Below are 20897 nucleotides of genomic sequence, written 5' to 3' on the forward strand. Positions count from 1 at the left end.
TAGGTACGTTTTTTAAAATATTACCCGAACCCTCAAAAAGTCATCCGACTCGCTAAAATTTTCATACCGGTTTAAAATATGACCCAACGAGTGAAAATACCCCGTCAAGACCCAACTTCAAAAATCTTACTTATTTACACAATATATTAAATAATTTAAAATAATTATTTAAAAAAACATTTTTCATAATTATCCCCGGTCTCCGTTTCTCGTTCGAACGCGAAAAAATGCTAAAAGTCCTTATGTATGAAAATTCTCATGTACATATTCATTTCAAACATCTTATCTCTAGCCACCAAGCGTTCTTTTATGAATTTCTTGAAGGAATTATTCCAGTCCCACTTTGAACATGAGTCTTTTACCTCAAATATCATTTCACCGGCCTTTTGGTCATAGATCTCCCATTATACCTTGTATTCCCCAAGTGCAAGGTGTCATCCCCCTACAATAATGATGATCCTCCATCTTGAAACATTCCTCCTTTTACTCTTTGAATTCAAAAATCAAATTATGCGGTACCCAACACTTCTTTATAACTTTTGGAGACGATTATTCTTTTTCACTTTGAGACACGATTGTTTTACATCAAATATCACTTCTTTGGAAATCCAATACATTTTCATCATATTATTATTCAATTTTTATTTCTTTCCTTGATTAATAAACATATCATATTCCCCTATTTCCCTCTCCCGGTCTATCCACATTACTCAGTAAATTCTTGGAAACATAAAACAATTCATCTTTATTCATTAGATCATCTTTCTAGGCAAAATTTTATTTCATATGAACACAATCTGGATTATTGATATCTTCTTCCACATTTGAGTGACCTTGAAATGCATCGAAAAAATGGTGATGAGAACTCCTTGATGATTCTCCAACCTCGGTATTTTGTTTGTGGTCACTATTCTGGTCTTCTTCGTTATTCTTGATGCCTTTACGTTGGCCAAAATTCTACTAAATTCGCTGCTTATTTCAATCAACTTATTGTGGTAGACATGATCTTGCTCACCCTTTTTGTCATAAAACTCACGACTTTCATCATACGTCTCATGCCACTCAACATAATCAAATCTAGTTTCTCGAGTCTTTTCTTGTATTCTGGGTCTGAAGTAACATGAGGAATTCCAAGTCCCTCAAGAATTTCTTTGGGATGTTCTTTTTTATATTTCATCATGTTATGAAAGAATCTTCCAGCTGATCCTTCTTTCGCTTTAGATCCTTGCTCTAGCTTGTCACGTGAAACCCATGTTACTTTTTCTGAAACATAATCGTAAAGATTTTTAAAAAAATCATGTATTTCTTTGTAACGTACCGTGCTTTTTAAACTATTTAAAAATTTGCGAAAAAATAAAAAAAAATTTAAGTGTAAAATAAACTTTCAAATTTGCATTAAAATGTCTTGCTCGTCTAAAAACATTTGCAATAAAACAACTACAACCAAGTTTGACAAAAGTAATAATTGTTTAAACATCACAAACCGCTTCATGAAAATCAGAGTATTTGAAACAACATGGATAAAAGTATTCATAAACACGTGGGCAGTCCTCGGGTTTAGCCTCATGCACAGTCCAAGCCGGCTCATTGGTCCCCACCCCTCTTCTCCTCAACATCTTCCTCACCTGCATCGATCAAGTCTAGCGAGTTTAAAGACTCAACACGTATAAACTGGAAGTAACGAGTACTACATGATAAAATCGCATGCAACTTTAAAATAGAGTATACATACTTGAACATGCAAACATGAGATTAAACATACGTACATACATACATAGACGTGACATCAACATAAAACTTTTCGTAAACATGCTTGCTTCATACATACTTGAGCATACATAACATCATTTTGCGTAGAGGCATGTTTCAAAGCAAGTGACTCATACATAAAAGTGTCTGATCAGACTAAACCATAGTATTGGGCTGACAGGGAAAATCCAATGTCACATACATGAGATCTTCGTTCATGCTTTAACGGGTGAATTGATCCCTGGTCACTCTTTAACACTTTCCAATCCTGATCTAAACCCGGTCATGCTTTACCGGGGTGGATTGGTTCCTGGTCATGTTTACCGATTTCCAATACCATACATAATTTGGTCACAAGACATTTAGCATACCTCAAAAACTTAAAATATTTTCTTTCGCACGTCGAACATATTTACTTGGCGTTGAGGGATTCGTTGGATCTCGCTTGGGCCACTGCTGCACATACTAACATGAGTTCAAACACTTATCTTTCATAGCTTAGACGTAGGTACTCGTGCTCACCACCGAAGTAAATAAATAGTTTATGACATTCTAAATGGCTCGGGACTTGACCCCGTTTAATCATCATACTAAACCATGAAATAGAACCCCCAAAACAAATCATATATTTTATATTCATAACCACAAAGAAAATCCTATATTTTATACTCATATAAAAAAATTTAAAAAAAATTTTTTTTAAAAAGGGTTCACGGACCCCGNTCGCTTGGGCCACTGCTGCACATACTAACATGAGTTCAAACACTTATCTTTCATAGCTTAGACGTAGGTACTCGTGCTCACCACCGAAGTAAATAAATAGTTTATGACATTCTAAATGGCTCGGGACTTGACCCCGTTTAATCATCATACTAAACAATGAAATAGAACCCCCAAAACAAATCATATATTTTATATTCATAACCACAAAGAAAATCCTATATTTTATACTCATATAAAAAAATTTTAAAAAAAATTTTTTTAAAAAGGGTTCACGGACCCCGTGTAAGGGTCCGGGTAGGCACTGGAAATTCGCATTTTTGAAGGAAAAAGGACACGAACTCCGTGTCGGGGTCCAGGTAGCCTGTGGACTTAGAAACTCAAAAAAATTCGCTATCTTATTCATTCATTCTTTCAATCCAAGCCTAAGGATCATGAACCAACACCTCGAGACTCATCCTAGGATGCTATTATATTGATTCAAACCCATACAAACATCCCAAACGTCCCGAAGCATCGACAAGCAACTTCAATACAACAATAACCCGTAATTCGACATCATTTCGCTTCCTACGACTTCTATTACATCCCAAGCCAATTCCGACCCAAACGAACCACCAAATAACACCTAAACTCATCCCATAACATATCTAAATGTAGTAGCACAAGCCCGGCGGTGCCCAACGAAGCCTGCAACAAAATAACTTCAAGAACACATCAATAACATATTTTTCAGAAAATACCGTTTGAGCAGTCCCGTGAAAACAATCATAACTCACTCAATGTTTATTCAAATATTTTGAATTGTATATCAAATCGAAGGTATCAAAAAATTCTACGTTTTATATGTTGAAATTTTTCCCAAAATCTTGACCTAAAAATCGCAGTAATTCAAAATACAGTAAAAACTAAATTCCGAGATCTAAAAACGTTGCATAGATTGATCAAACAATTTTCTGCTCAAACCATTTACATCACACATGAATTTTCACGCATAAAAACGTCACAACACATATTATGACTAGATCGACGCAGGAAAAACAGAATATACATGCCTTTTGGTAATTAAAAGTACCGAAACGACGATACCGACGCAGGAAGGATGCGGGAAATGATCCGGGACGATCGTTGAGCGATTTTTCTTGCACAAAATCAACGACATTTGCTGGAAAATATTCATAGGAGGGGCGGCTGCTCTGAAACTTAGAACACTAGGTTTCTACTCTCTTCAAAATCTGAAATAGAGTGTAAAGAATTGTGTGTGAGTGTTTTACGTGTAGGTGTGTGTGTGTCGTGTGTTTTAATATAATTAGGGGGGGAGAGATTGCTTAATTAGGAATTAATAATGTTAATTAAAATGCTAATGAAAAAAATGCTAATTAAAAATGTTAATTCTCACACTAAGCAAATTCCCCTCAATTAAAATAAAATGCGCAATCACTAATTTTTAAAAGTTTTAAAAAAATTCATAAAATCACCTAATAATTAAATTAGGCCTTTAAAATGCTAAAAACTTAATAACTCTTTTAAAATGTCACATTCTCAATTTAAAATAAAACACCACATTTAAAATTGTCAAAATCGCCACCGGTCTCTTTTCCTCGATCCCGCATCGAATAACTGCCTGAAACATGAAACTCAAGAAAATATTTTAACGTGCATCACATAAACATAAATAATTTAAAATAATGCATTTAAATAAATCAATGGCAGATACTCGATTTAAATTTTAAAGAAATGATTTAACAGTTAATTAAATGCGTGGGTTTACGTGTACTTATTTTGGGCTCTACATTCCTAGTTTCAAACAGTGCATTCCATTCTTTTGAATGCATATTTCTGAAGTAGTTTTCACCTACATTTTGCGTCATTTCCCTATAAAAGAATCTTGAGGAATCCATATGTAACACCCCGAAAATTTTAAGGTCCACGCGAATCACATACATGCAATTATTAAATTCTATTGTATTTAATTAATTGTTTTAATTGCATGAATTAATTATGTTGTGCATATTTACTTGTTTAAAATATACTTTTCGACATTGTTGCATTAAAATGTATTTTTAAAAGGTTATTCGAGTTGCGATCGAGGAACGGAGACCGAGGGCTGAAAAATAGAAAAAGTTTTTATTGGTTATTTGTTTCTAATTATTTAAAATAAGGGTGATTCTTTTCTTATTTTTGAAAATAAGGGGTTTTGAGGTGATTTTACATGACGGGACGTAAATTTTATAGGTGTTGATTTTTCAACAAAAATACGAACTTTTTGGCAACCCGGCTATTAAATTCACGACCTTGTTTTAACAAAACTATTTTATGATTTTAATTAATTCCTAATCAAGCACTAGTGGGCCTAATTGGGGGCTTAATGGGCTTAAGCTTAATTATGGAATTAATTAGTATAAAATATGTAAATCATCCCATTAAACCACAATTCCTCATGGCCACACACCCCTTTACAATTAAAACTCCTCCTTTCAACAATTTACACGACACACACATCATATTTTCAAGGAGAATTCGAAAGTTTCAAGGGAAAAATCAAGTCATCGTCTCGTCGTCGTCGTTCTTCAATCGCCAACGTTTTCGTGCATTTAAAACATAAAGGCACGCCATATTCTTTCTTTACTCATCATCGCACCATAGTATTTTATTTAATTGAATTTTGCATGAAAAACAAATGACTTTTATTTATTTTCGTTTTCACATGATCATGGATTTTTAAAGCTTGGTAATTGTTCCAAAATCATGCTTGTATGATGGAAAATGGGCTGCCATGATTAGGAACTGTTATGGGATGGTTTTACACAAGTTTAAAGGCCTAGAACACACACACAATCGCAGCAAATAAAGGAACATACAAGCTGGAACCGTGGGTTTAATTAATTAGTAGGGCCTATGTGCTTGTTGGTCTTCATGAGTTCGATTTGTGGCTTGGCTTGGCTGGGGGCTAGGCTAGGGTCACGTGAGGGGTCAGGGGAAGTGTCCTAGCCATGCTAGGACTCGATACCAAGGGCTGGGGAGGAGTCCTAGCAAGCTAGGACTCCACCCAAGAGGTGATTAAGGTAGTAGCACTTGTGTGCAGAAACTTGTGCAGGGGTTGTGGCTCGGTTAGGTCCTTATGGTCCTCGAAGGGTGCTAGAGGGGTTGGTCCAGGGCCTGGTTTGGTTGGCTAGATTTAAGCAACAGGAACAAGAGTCCTTGTCAAAGTGGGCTTCTCGACTGGTTCTTGTAGCTGCTGTTGTAGCTTCGGTTTCAGGGGCTGGGGTCGAGTCCTTAGGGTCCCAAGAGAGGTGCGTTAGGGTCTAGGCAGGGGTTGGGGTGGCTGGGTTTGCTACTGGCTCGAGAGGAAACATGAGGACGTGAGGGAGGCCCTTGTGCGCGCAGGTTGGTGTTTCTAATCCAGGAGGTTTGTGCGTGGGTTCTATGGCTTGGGCTGGTCTGGGCATGGTACAGGGAAGGTTAGGGTCAGATGGGCTCGGTGGTTAAGGGCTAGAAGTGTCCTAGGTTGGCTAGGAGTCCTCATGTGCTTAGGAGTCTCACACTTGGACACATTCATGCAATAGGGTCACGGGCAGGAGGTTTTTGAGCCTGCTATTGTCTGGTTCTTTGGGCTGGGCATGGTCAATAGGGTCCCTAGGTAGGTTGGCTCAGGTTTGGCTTAAGGTGGCTCGGGCGTGGCTCGAGTAAATTAGGAGATGGCTTGGTGTGTTCGATAAGGTGTCTATTTCGAAAATTAAAAGGCTAAAAATGAATCCATGGGTCCACGGGTGTGGCTCATGACTTGGAAGGGTAGAATAAATATTAAAAATGTTATGTTAAAAGTTTAAGATCAAAATATTTAGTTTCGGATTTATTCGGGATTTAATCGCCGCACGAAACGTTAATTAACGAATTAATTAAAAAACCTAGTTTAAGCTTTATAAAATTATGAAAAATTATATTTAAGCTTAAATAATTATTTAAAGTCTAAGTTTTTAATTTGGAAATTTTATATTAAGTTTTGGTTTAATTCGGGATTAAAACGCAGTAATACGTCTTATTTAAATATTAAAATAAAAGTCCTCGATTTAAGCTAAATAAAAATATGAAAAAATTCATGTAATTTTAAATAATTATGTAGGACATGTTAGAGTCAATCAAATTAAGAAAAAGTCAAAACCGAGGAATTTTATGTCTAGGGGTAAAACGGTCTTTTTACACCTAAAAATTAGTAAACGTCATGACAGTGCTCTAAATGCTGTTTTTATGATATTATGATTATTTTTAAATGTTTATGAAATGATCATGATTAAATTATGATTTTCAAATGTCTATGGGATTTTTATGATTTAAGGAAAACATTTAAAAGACATGTTGCATGCTTGGTTTCAAAAACAAAATTATATGTTATGCATGATTTTTATAAAGTAATGAGAATGTAAACGTTGAAGGAGGTGAAGTAATTGTGACTATTATGTGTTTACATTGGAGATATCGTGAGGGTTATGGTCCCAGTGGGAGCCCGACGATCGTATTTCCATTGTTACCATAGAGGATATGAGGTAACGGTAAGAATGGGAATATCGTGAGGGGAAAAGGCTCCAGAGGGGTCCCATTTATGGGAAAAGGCCCAGAAAGAGCCCCGACGATCGTATTTTTATTCGATGAGTATAGGCCAGGGCCCAGTTGACCGTGAGAGTGTTGCTGGTGTCCCCCGCCGTCCAGTACTGCGGTTTCATGTAGATGGATCCATCGACTTTTTGAGGTTTCAGGAAATTCACAATTAACGATATGAATTCAACAAAAGGAAAAGGAAAAGAAAAAATGTTTATGATCATGAAAAAGGTTTTATGTTATGAGGAAAAGGAAAATGTTAAGGTTTAAGTTATGCATGTCATGAAAATGTTTATGAAAATGTTTACGAAAATGTTCATGTTTAAAGTTTATGCATCTTCATGAAAACGATATTTTAAGTACAAGTATTTTTCACTGTTGTATGTGATTTTATACGTATTACTTGTTATCAAGATTATGGCGTGTTGAGTCTTTAGACTCACTAGGTGTGATTGATGCAGGTGTTTATGATATTAATGTTATGGGAGGTCTTGGTGGTTGACCTGACTGGACTGAAGGTGCACAAGACCCGAGGAGCAGCGCTTCTAGCTTTCCGCATTTATGATTATGATTTATGTTAACGATTTTTACGACTTTTTATTTATGCTTTTGGGGGATTTTGAGAGATTATAGTATGGGCTGTATTTCTCAAATATATAGATGATTGTTTTATTTTAAAATGGTTTCAAAATATTTTATGGTTCGGCAGGATGCTATGTGAGGTTTGAAAAAAAAAATTTCTAGCACGTTTTAAGGAAAAGAAAGGCAGACGTTTCACCATATTTCATTTTTAGAAATATAACCATATGAATATCCATGTTCCCAAAAATTTTTCCGTGCATTCCATTGATATAATAAACTCCTACAATAATATTCATAATCTGATCTCCATCTTTCCCGGCAAAAACTGCCTGAGAAATACATTTTCATCCTATGAAAAATCATTATATTAATCTGTTCGAATCAGAATTTCGGAGTTTGACAAATTAAGTGGTTAAATATTGCCCGAACTGATAGACTCAACTGAACGCAACATACGTAACTGAAGTTGCCCGAACTGATTATTAACGAGCTAAAAATCAAAGGCAACTGAACTGATAAAAAGCTAACTGAAATTGTGTAGTAAACTGGACGATCAGTTAAGACTGATTAGTTACACAGTCAGTTAATCGAAAAGCTGCGTAGCAAACTGAACTATCAGTTACATAGTCAGTTCATCAATCGTCTATGAAAGTCAACTGATAAATCAGCTTGACACGTCATCAGTTAAGAAACGTATCTATCAAGCGACAATTTGTACAAGAGCAGACTACAACTTATAGTGGGAACGCTGCATATCAGAATGCAACAGTGTACGATTGTCAGAAAAATGATGACATGTTTACTAAGAACAAATCAACGGATATAATTATTTGAATGCATTCATTATTACCGTTGGGAAGCAAAGCCTGTAAATAGCCGAGAAGATCAGCTGAGAAGAAGACTTTCGCACGCACATTCATTCTTGAGAAAAAGATTTCAAACTACTCTCAGTTAAAAAGAGCTCACGCTTATCAGATTTATTCATAGCATTAAGGCTATACTTTGAGCACTAGCACAATCATTCATTGTTATTACATTCGATCTATTTTAGATCAGTTGTGCTTAGAAAAACATATCAGTTGCGTACTGATAATTGTATTGATACTAAGAGTTTCAGTTTGGCAGTTGATACTCACGGGAAATTTAGAGTCTGATTCAAGCAAGTGTCACTAGTCCAGAAGCAGGTTTCAAAATTGTCCTAAGCCTGAAATCACGAATAAGACCGTTAGAAGGGGGCCGGGAGGGTGTCCCGGCGTAGCCCCTCCGACGCTCAAGTCAGAGACTGAGGATATATGGGGAGAGCAGCTAAGGGTGCTGCTGAAAAGTAATATAGTGAATGAATTATCATATGCTCAAATTTGGTATTTATAAGAGAATATCTGGGCCCTTGATGGGCTTGTCTTCCATTTGGACTAGGGATGGGCCAAGGGTAGTGGGCCCATCCATGAGGTATCACAAGTCTCCCCCTCCTGAGTCGAACTGAATCGTAAGTTCAAAGTTCGATTAATTGTGTTGTCCTCGGTTTACGGGGCGTGAGTTGTGCATTTTCTTCCTGCCGCTCGTCAGTCTCCAAAACTTTGGAAACAAATCAAATCGCAATCCTGCTCTGCGGGGAAAGATTTGATATGGGCTTCCCCCTGCTCTGGTCACCTCCTTACTTCATTCTCACTTCTCCCATACACAATTTCCACTGCATCTCATTCACCAGCTCTCCATCGCCTGGTAACCGCACGCTCCCACATACACTCGCCTCACCCGCGCCCAACCACCTAGCCCTCACGCCCTCGCCCAACCACCTAGCCCTCTCGCACCCGTGCCACACCTTCGTCTCGCCCTCGCCCAAAGCCCTCGCGCCTCCCCTTTCGAACGCTCGCCCCACGTCCCAGCCTCGCCCGCAGCCTCTCGCCCAGCCGCTTTTCCCCCACCGAGGGCTCGCCCAGCGTACATACCCTGTGTCTGCCAGCAGCTTCGTCCAGCGCCTGCCTCGCCCTCGCCGAGCGCGCCTTCGCCTAACGCGCAGACCCCCGTGCGCAGGCTCGCCCATCGCACGCCAGCAGCATCGCTCTGCGCGCCCAGCGAGCCTGCTCGTCACCAACCCTCGCCCTGCCTGCACGCTCACCCTCTCACCTCCTTGCCGCTCTCACCCTCGCCCGGGCGCCTATCTGCACGCTCGCTCTCGCCCCTCCTCGCTACTCTCTCCCTCGCTCGAGCGCCTGCCTGCACGCTCGCTTAGCCTCGCCGCATCCCACACCCTCGCCCACGACAGCACACGCTCGCCTCCCCACCCTCGCCAATCTCGCCTCGCCCTCCGCCAGCTCACCTCTCGCCCGAGTGCTCAAGCTCGCTCGGCGCGCCCTCGCCTAGACGAGCGCCCCTGCCTCGCACACCCAGCCCGCATTCTCACCCAGCACAGTGCCCCGCACTGTCCCTTCGCCCGCATCTCTTGGTTTCTGAAGAGCTTTTGGGGGCGTTGCACTGACTGGGCCAGTCGATCCCCGTAATTTTCGCAGCGGCAAATATCATTCGTTATCGACAAACCAAATAAATTTTTCTAACACGGTATGCCATGGTCGCCCCCATTTTCAAGGTCCTTTACTAAGCTTTTGAAGGAAAATAATTTCCACTTCCCCGTGCCCTTGACTACTCTTCTAAGCCGGGCCTTAGCAGGAAAATTTAATTATTCTCAACCCCAACTTTGCTCCTCTGTTAGGCGATGCCTTAGCAGGAAAATTTAATTTTTCTCAGTCCCAACTCTGCTCCTCTGTTAGGCGATGTCTTAGTAGGAAAATTTAATTTTTCTCCTGCACTCTGCTCCTCTACTAGGCGATGTCTTAGTAGGAAAATAAAAATTCTCCACCCTCACACTCTAACTCCCCTGCTAGACGACACCTTAGTTGGAAAATAAAAATTTTCAACCTTCACCCTCTAAATCCTCTGCTAGGCGACGCCTTAGCAGGAAAATAAAAATTCTCCACCCTCACCCTTTAACTCCTCTATTAGGCGACGCCATTGCAGGAAAATAAAATTTTTCACCTTCACCCTCTAAATCCTCTGCTAGGCGACGCCTTAGCGTGAAAATAAAAATTCTCCACCCACACCCTCTAACTTCTCTGTTAGGCGACGCCATCACAGGAAAATAAAATTTTTCTCCTCCCAAACTCTGCTCCTCTACTAGACGATGCCTTAGCAGGAAAACAAAATTTTTCTCCTCCCCAACTCTGCTCCTCTGCTAGGCGGTGGCTTAGCAGGAAAATAAAATTTTTCTCCTCCCCAATCTGCTCCTCTGCTAGACGGTGCCTTAGCAGGAAAATAAAAATTTTCTCCTTCCTAACTCTGCTCCTCTGCTAGGTGATGCCTTAGCAGGTGTGGGGACCCGGACGCTAATTCATTTCCTTAATCGTTATTAATATAAAATTCACAATGAAGTAATGTGGGACATAATTTTTTTTTTCTCCTTAAAATGCAATGCGGAAACGTAATGTACATATAAATCTAAAAGTACAAGTCCTGTACTAAATACATTTATTAGGTTCAACGACATATCAGTGCTGAATCCTAATTTACTTCTGAGCCCGGATCTCCATGCTAACTAGTCCTGACTCGTTCTCTTCTTGATCCCGATCATGTCCCACCTGTTGTCATGCACACATACAAACAAGACAACAGCATAATAATTCCGGTGAGAATTACATTCCCAGTATAAACCATGTATACATGCAATCATATCGACAATATAAAAGCATATAAAAGGCATTCATAACATGTATAGAAATCAGAAACATGAATCAAATATTCATCGCATGTATCAAAATCCGAAACATGAATCAATATCAGTAATAAATCATATTCCAAAGATGTACCATAATCAGGAACATAATTCAATATCAAGCAATGAATCACTCTCCGTCATTCTCAGACTCAGACTCGACTCAGTCCTAATCTAGGGATCCCGATCTGAATAAGAACATACACCCACCTACACTCCCGCTCGGGGTGGTGGTACGTTCTTATTCACGGACTTTGGCCCTTTCCATATCGAACATCAGTAATAGAAGCAACTCCAATTCTATCCACTTCGATATGACCAAACGTCCGATGTCCTGACCTATCCGTCAAAGACTATGGCACTTCCGCCATACACTATCCTGTGACAAAGTGCAATGGGCCAAGGACGATTCCTCACTATCCGGCCCTTCTGTCATAAAACCAATCATTTAATACANCTCAATTCAAAATCTGTTCTGATCAATACTCAAATCAAAACATAATCTGATCAATGTCAACGATACAACAATACCATCTCAATCAATACTGAATCTGATCAATATCAATCTACTGATGTCGACGGTATAATAATACATTCTAGATAACTCCGTCAATCTCAACATCACAGATATAATATCAAAACTCAAAATCAATAACGGTACAACTCATAATCTCAACGATAATACCAATCTGATATCGAATCTCAATCAAATCAACTCCGAAAATCATAACAATTACATATACAATATGTTCTTCGATCTGACTTCAATTATACGAGGTCTACTGTATCAGAAACACCATATATCAATCATATCACAATTCCTCCAATATCATAATTTCAAATCATGGCATCGAGTAGAAAATAACGCAACAGTATTCAATCTAATGATGATGATCCATTGTAGAACCCAAAATCAGTATACGTAAAACCCGTGCATTTATTTAAATTGTTAAATTATTTATTTAATTTTAAAATGATTTTTAACGATGCATGATTTATGATTTGCATTATTTTAAATTATTACATGTTTATTTGATGCACGTTAAAACGTTTTCTTGAGTTTTATGTTTCAGGCGAATATTCGATCCGAGATCGGGAAAAGAGATCGGTTACGATTTAGGCGATTTATGAAAATGTGGTATTTTATTTCATGTCAAGAAAATTGGTATTTTAAATGATTAATGAAATTTTAAGCATTTTAAAGCCTAATTTAATTTATTAGGTGATTTTAAAATTTCAAGCCTTTCAAAATTACAAAGTTGAGTAGTGAGGATTTTTAAACCTTGTAAATTATTTTATTAAATTTTTTACCCCCGCGTTAAATAATTATATTAGTATAATTTATACCTAATTATTTAATTAAGCAATTTTTAGCCCCTAATTAATTATCCACGCACACACACACCCCATCGACATACACACACCCCCATCGGTTACACCATCAGCACACACACATTTCGCACACCTTGCATTCACTCTTTTTGGAGGAGAAAACCTAGGGTCTTAGGTTCTTTCAGAAGCCATCCTTTCACTTGCAAATTCCTGAAGATTTTCCCTCATTTTCGAGCAAGATAACGTGCAGCAAATCGTCTCCTAGTCATTCCCCGTGATCCACCGTGTCGGTATCCGTCATCTTCGATGCAAAAGCATGTATAATCTTTCGTTTTTGCATCGATCTTGTCATAGTAATCATTTTGATTCTTATTTTATATAAAAATCTGTGTATGTTATGCAAAAGTTTGAGCGAAAATATTTAAAACTATTTTGGATCAAAATTTTAGATCTCAAAACCAAGTCTGCTGTCATTTCGAGTTCTGTGAATTTTTGTTCGATTTTCTGGAAAACCTTTCAAAATATAAAACATAGTAATTTTTAATACCTTCGATTTGATAGTAAATTCAATATTTTTGGATAAGAAACGAATGAGTTATGATCATTCTCGTGTGACTGCTCAAACTGTGATGATTTGAAATATGTTCTTCATGTTTCTTGAGTTTAATTGATTGTAGGCTTTTCTGGGAGTCGCTGAGTGGTCATTGCTGCATTTAGGTGTGTCGAGTGTAGCGACCATACGATATTTGGTGTGTCGTTTCGGGTCGGTAAGTGTGTGGTTGCATTAGGAGTTGTAGGGAAACTTTTGGTGCAGAATTTTGGTTGGTTCGCGAAGGGTTAGCGCCGCAGCGCTGCTGGTTCGTACGGGGTAGCGTCGCGGCGCTGGATGGTAGCGCCTAGGCGCTTGACCAAGCGCTGCAGCGCCACTTCTCCACGCCGCGCCTAGGCGCTGGTTCAGTGGCCTTCGAACTTCAAGTTTAGGTGCTATTGCTTCATTTGGGTATTAATACTTCGCTATGTCCAAGCATAGTGGGGGTTAGATTAGACGTTACGAAGTTTGAATAGAGAACGTTAAACTTTGGTTTAAGCGAGGTCCGTATCTTCCATTGCTTGGGAAATGTTCATACTCCATATCAAGATTGTTCGGGGTGGTTTAGTATGTTGATTAAAAATGGTCGAGTCTCGAGTGGTCTAGAAAATCATAAGTTATTTAATTAGTTCGGTGGTCAGTTTGATTGGTATGGTTAAGTTGTGGAATTTAAGTTGCTTGAATAATGTATTAGTATGTATGTTCAGCAGTAGCCCAAGCGAGATCCAACGAAGCCCTCAACGCTATGTAAGTATGTTCGACGTGCAAAAGAAAATATTTTATATTTTTTATATATGCTAAATGTCTTTTGACCAAATATGAACGGGTTTGGAAGCCGGAGAACGTGTCCGGAGACCTCTCCACCCCGGTAAAATATGATCGGGTTTTGATCAGGATTGAAAAGCAGTAAAGTATGACCAGAGACCAATCCACCTGGAAAAGTATGACCGGAGATCTTATGTGTGTGGTAGTGATCCCTGCCAGCCCAGTACTATGGTTTAGTATGATCAGGCGCACTATGTTATGGGTCACTTGCTTTGAAACATATGTCTACGCAAATTGATGATGATATGCATGTTTAAGTATGTATGATGCAAGTACGTTTACGAAAAAGTTTATGAAATGTTGGCACTTCTATGTTTATGCAAGTATGTTTAGAATTTAAGTAGTATGGGCTACTTTAAAAAGCATGTGGTTTTATTATGTACTACTTGCTATTCTCAGTTTATACGTGTTGAGTCTTTAGACTTACTAGACTTGATCGATGCAGGTGAGGACGAGTTTGAGGAGACGAGAGGCGGAGACCAGTGAGATGGCTCGGACTAGGCGTAGGACTAACACGAGGACCGCTTAAGTTTAAAGATTTTTATGCATGTTGAACTTATTTAATCTTATCTTAACGAATTACTTTATGTTGTTTTAAACAAGTACTTGTTGCAAGTTCGTCGACATTTCAAATATTTGTTCAAGCATTTTATTTTTTTTATGCCATTTTGAAGGAGACTGACTAATTTAAGAAAAAAAAATTTTTCCACAAATTTTAAGTATGTTTAAAAGTACGGTACGTTACATCCATCATCTACTGAAAAGATTCAACATTCAAAAGCTTTCATATACCTTAACGAAACTCTATCAGTTGAGCACATCTTACAAAAGAATTGTATCTGATCATTCAATGATCATTTAATGCTACGATAGTATTGTGATTCACTATATTTATATTGTAATTTGCATATTGTCTATCATCAGTTGATATATACTAGAAGTTTCGGTTTGTCAATGTTTAATACCAAACTGAATAGGGATCTTGAAAATTAATTGTATTATCCAAAGTTTTTTAGTGTGTGCCTTCCAAAAGGTCTTCCGAAAAAAAGAAAGGGCGACGTAGGAGAATAATTTATGAATGAATATAGCGAAAAGAAAGAAACAAATGATATTATATATTCCCAAGCATATATGAACACAAGCAGTTTACTTTGTCTCCTATATTTTTTAATATATCACCTTGCGTGCAAAAATCATTTTCTCTATTACTATTAAAAAAATTTATCGTATTTTTTTTCATTTAGTAAAAAAAAAAATCCATTTTAAAAAAGATAAATTAAATTTTTGTCATTTAAATTTTTTTTTAAAATTAATTACAAATAAAATAGCTCTAACTGTCATCAAAACCACACCGAATTAATCTCAATAATGGAACCAAGATCATATATGAGTGGTTTGATTCTAGATCTACCTTTTGGTGGAATCGAAAACATCAATTTTCTATCCTACATGTAGGAGCACTACCCCCATGATAGAATCTGAAACATCTGCCCTTTTTATTGCTTAAAATGTGCTAGAATTTTTTTTTGTAAACCTCACTTAGCATCAGCCGAACCATAAAAATTACATAAAATATCTTGGACATCATTGTACAATAAAACACCCAAATATATATTTGGAAAATACAGCCCATACTATAATCTCTCAAAAATCACTCAAAAGCATAAATAAAAAGTAGCAAAAATCCTTAACAGAAACCATAAACATAATTGCGGAAAGCTAGAAGCGCTGGTACTCGGGTCGTGTGCACCTTCAGTCCAGTCAGGTCAACCATCAAGACCTCCCATAACATTAATATCATAAACACATGCATCAATCACACCTAGTGAGTCTAAAAACTCAACACACCATAATCTTGATAACAAGTACTAAGTATAAAATCACATGCAACAGTGAAAAATACTTGTACTTAAAATATCGTTTTCATGAAGATGCATAAACTTTAAACGTGAACCTTTTCATAAACATTTTCATGATGCATAAATTTTTAAACAAAAACATTTTCTTAATGATGCATCAACTTTAAACATAAACCTTTTCATAAACTTTTCATAAACATTTTCATAAACATTTTTGTAAACCTTTTCATATCCTCATAAACATATTCATATGAACATGCATAACTTGAACCTCAACATTTTTCCTTTTCCTCCTTTCATAACATAAATCCTTTAATCATGAGCATAAACTTTTTCCTCTTTTATTGAATTCAGATCGTTAATTGTGACTTTCCTCATCCTCAAAAAGTCGATGGATCCATCTACATGAAACCACAGTACTGGGCGGCGGGGAAATCAGTGACATAAGATCGTCAACTGAGCCTTGGCCTATCCTCAAACATATCCTCATATCCTCATTAGTCACAATTACTTCACTTTCATCAACGTTTCATATTTTCATTACTTTATAAAAACCACTCATTTAATATCCTTTTCTTTTTAAAAACAAGCATGCAACATTTTTTTTAACGTTATCGTTTCCTCATACAAATCCATAAACACTTTAAAAGAGACCTTTTAACATATAAAATCCATAAATCTTTTAAGTAAACATCTCAACATCATAAACCTTTAAAATATGCATTTAAATCATAAATATTTAAAATAAATATTTTAACATATTAAATCATAAACTTTTAAGACAATCATTAACATTTGATCAAAAAATTTCATAAACATTTAAAATAAGCATTTTATCATATATTATTGCATTCGGGGCATTGCTAGGACGTCTACCCATTTTTCAATGTAAAATGACCGTTTTACCCTTAAGGCATAGTTTTTTTTTTGTATTTATCCTTAAACCTCTAAACGACGACCCAAATCGTTCCAACTTAACATATAACCTTAAAACACTCCTATAATTATTCCTTGGCTTAAAACTTAGCTTTTCGATAGATTCTTCGATTCGTTTTTAAACTTAGACGTACATCCCGATTTTGACTCGTATGGACTCGAAACTTAACCAAAACTTACCAAACTTGAACCAAAGCCTCCTAACACACAACTAAACCTTTACCAACCCAAATCCAGCCCATCTAGTCCCTTGAAAACTTCCTAGCAGCTACTGAATTTCTGCACAAAGAATCCTAGTTCTAGAAGGTTTCAAACTCCTCATATCTCGGCTCCAGCCCCTAACCCCTTGGTCCAGCCCCTGGCCGACCCTCCTAGGACCCTAACCGAACCCTCTAGGACCCTCTGAGACCAGCCCTCATGAGCCATGCACGAGGACGTGCATGGTTCTCTTGCTCACGCACATCCGCGGCTAGATGGTGCTCTAGCCGCGTGCCCTTCCACTCCTAGTCCCTCCAGCCCTGCGTGTACCCCCTTGGCTTGTGGCTAGGACCCTCACGAGCCCTTCCGTTTGCCCTGAAGGAGCCCGCGCAGCCACCTGCCCCCTGGTTTCTCCAACAACCGCAGCTAGCCTCTCGAGTTCTCCCCACCGTGCGGCTCCTCTCTTAGTTTCTTCCTACCCTTGCACGGCCGCTCTAGGACCCTCATACCATCCTCTCACGTCTCATGGTCGCGACCCTAACAGCAGCAAGCCGCTGTGATCCCTAAGAAGCCCTTACACTACAAAGAAAAATGACTTTCCGCAGCACTTCATCAACAGCGTGCATTAAAAGCACGCTGCGAATACTACTTTCCACGGCGTGCACCCATACGTGCGCTGTTAATAGTGTTGCACTTGGAAAAAATAACGGCGTGCAGTAAAAGCACGCTGCGGATAGTAATATTAACGGCGTGCAATAAAAGCACGCTGCGGATAACCTATGCAATTTTCGCAGCGCATAATAAAGGTACGCCGTAAATAATATTATTAACCGCGTGCATGTTTATGTGCGCTGTTAAAATTAAATCATTTTTTTTAAAAAAAATCGTGTTTAGACATTAATGGCGTACATTAATTGCACGCCGTCAATAGTATTATTCACGGCGTGCATATTATTAGCACGCTGCGGAAAATTGGTTCGAATTTTTAAATTAGCGACGGATTTACTAAAACCGTCGCTAATGTAATATTAGCGACGATTTAAAGGACAACCCTCGCTAGTAGTCACAAATTATCTATAAATATCCGATTTCCATTTCATTTTCTTTCACACTACTTTGCAACATTCTAAATTTTCCCTCTTATACGATTTTGGTTACGATTTAAGTATGTTTTTTTGTTTCGATTCTGATTAATTTTTTAAGTGTTAGTTATCAAAGTTGTATTATAATTTTTTTTTAAATTTATTAAATAATAAAAGAAATTTTTTTTATTTTTACTAAAACTTTAGCGACGGGTTTTAAACCGTCGCTAAATGTTGCGACGGTGCTATGACCGTCGCTAAATTTAAACACCGTCGCTAAATGCGCGACGGTTAAAATACCGTCGCTAATTTAGCGACGATCTCTTTGTTTATGAACCGTCGCTAATATTTATATGTTCAAAGTCATTAACGGCGTACATTGCACGCCGCGGATAACTGTATTAACAGCGTACATATGCACGCCGTGAATAATAGTATTAATAGCGTGCACATGTACGCCACGGATAATCTTGAACTTTCAACAGCTTGCAACTTTGCAGCGTGCAATGCGCGCTGCGGAAAGCCATTTTTGTTGTAGTGTCACCCGAAGAGTCCTTGTTCCCAAGGAGTCTATTTTCGTCCAACCTCTTCCTTCTCCATGTCCAGCCCTTATGTCCGCTTACCTAGGCCCTCAAACCCTCTTAAACTCATCCCTTATTGGTGTCCCTAAAGTATCAGCCCTTCAAGCAATAATACATTAATGTTTGGATCACAAAAACTTGAGTTATTATCATGCCATGGCATAAAAAAGAAAATAAATATAAGGCCAACATATTTTCTATGCAAACATAATTAAAACATGTAATATGATGTGATAGATGAGAAAAAAGAGATTTATGGCGTGCCTTTGCGTTTAAAACACACGAATATCCGATGGCGATGCGAAGAACGGCGGTGAAGAAAACCCTAGGTTGAAATCCTTAAGAAACCGTGGCCTCACCTTGCTGAATTACTTGTGTGTGCGTGTATTATGAGGGGAGGGGAGAGAATTTACAATTTTATGGGGTGTGGGGCGTGGGGTTGAAGGGTTATGGGTAGGTTTCTTTGTATATAATATAGCTAATTAATCACTAACCATGCTTAGGCCCATTAGTGGAGTTAATTGGGACCATTAGTGATTAATTAAAATATTAAAAATAAATTTGTTTAGTAAATTTTGTGAATTTATTAGACGGGTTGCCAAAACGTTCGTATTTTTGTTGAAATATCAACACCGATAAAAATTACGTCCCGGCGTATAAAATCACCTCAAAACCCCATATTTTCAAAAATATGAAAAAGCATCAATCATATTTTAAATAATTAAAAACAATTATTTAATAAAAACATTTTCTATTTTTCAGCCATCGGTCTCCGTTCCTCGATCGCAACTCGAATAACCTTTAAAAATACATTTTAATACAATCATGTAGAAAAATATATTTTAAACATGTAAATATGCACAACATAATTAATTAATGCAATTAAAACAATTAGTTGAAATACACAAGGAATTTAATAATTTATATGCATGTGGTTCGCGTGAATCTTTAAATTTTCGAGGCGTTACAATCTTCCCCCTTAAAGCGAATTTCGAGCTTATCCTTAATAATCAAAAGTTTAGACTTAGTTTTAGTATCCCAAAAATCCACGCTTCCGCTGCGCTACTCTGATCTAACTTAAGTTCCAGAATGTCCTAACGTCTCTTTGATCCCATTTGAATTTTCCTTCTAAATCCTTATTTTGTATTTCGCAAATTAAAAACACAGTATTGACTTAGTGTTATACCATTATAACCTCGAATTTCAACTTTCCTCAAAATTCCCAATATAAAAAGATGAATGACCATGCGTATCGTATATTATTTTCTTTATTTTATACCCAAAATGTTCATCAACCTATCAAATTTCAACCTTAAAATCCCAAATGCATCCGCTAACGCTTAAATTTTCAAGCCTAATATCGATTCATCCTTAAAAACCTTGATTTAAAATTTCTTATAATACTAAAACCAAGATATCTCAAGGTTCTGAATATTCTTAAAAGTCTAAATCATAAAAATTCTTATCATATAACCCATTCAATTCGCACATATTGCTAAACTAGTCCCCAAATTCCTTAATATTTGCAAAATAAATTCTTAATTTCCTCAAAAATCATCCTAATTGGTCCTTAATTTCGAAAATCCTACCGTTAACCCATAAGTTCTCAATATTCTTAATTTCTTTCTACTGGTTTCCCATAACAAAATTTCAAAAATTTTAAACTTTTTCACCCAAAAATCAATTTCTATAACCAATCTTACCTTGCATCAAAACTTAAAATCCCAATTTATTCATTTTTATACTCCCAAAGATAATTGCAGTCTTCGAATCATTAATACTTACGTCTAATTCCCAAAAATTAATTCATCTAGTAACCACGAATCATTAGTATTTTTTTAGAAAATCTATGTGTCTCAAAGCATTCATAATATTCATGATTAACTTATGGCCCAAAAAGTAGAATTTCAATACTAAAATCCAAAAATCAACATAGTCCAATTCCACCACAAAGCCAACATGCGTTGTAATCAAATAATTTCTTATTTCATATCGTAACACGTATAAAAATCATGAAGCATATAATCTTTTAGCATAACAAAGTCATGCAACCATGCAAGGTAAAAATCATTTGCCATGAAC

This window comes from Primulina huaijiensis, chromosome 15 (assembly GCF_012295235.1).
Source record: "Primulina huaijiensis isolate GDHJ02 chromosome 15, ASM1229523v2, whole genome shotgun sequence".
Lineage (NCBI taxonomy): Eukaryota > Viridiplantae > Streptophyta > Magnoliopsida > Lamiales > Gesneriaceae > Primulina > Primulina huaijiensis.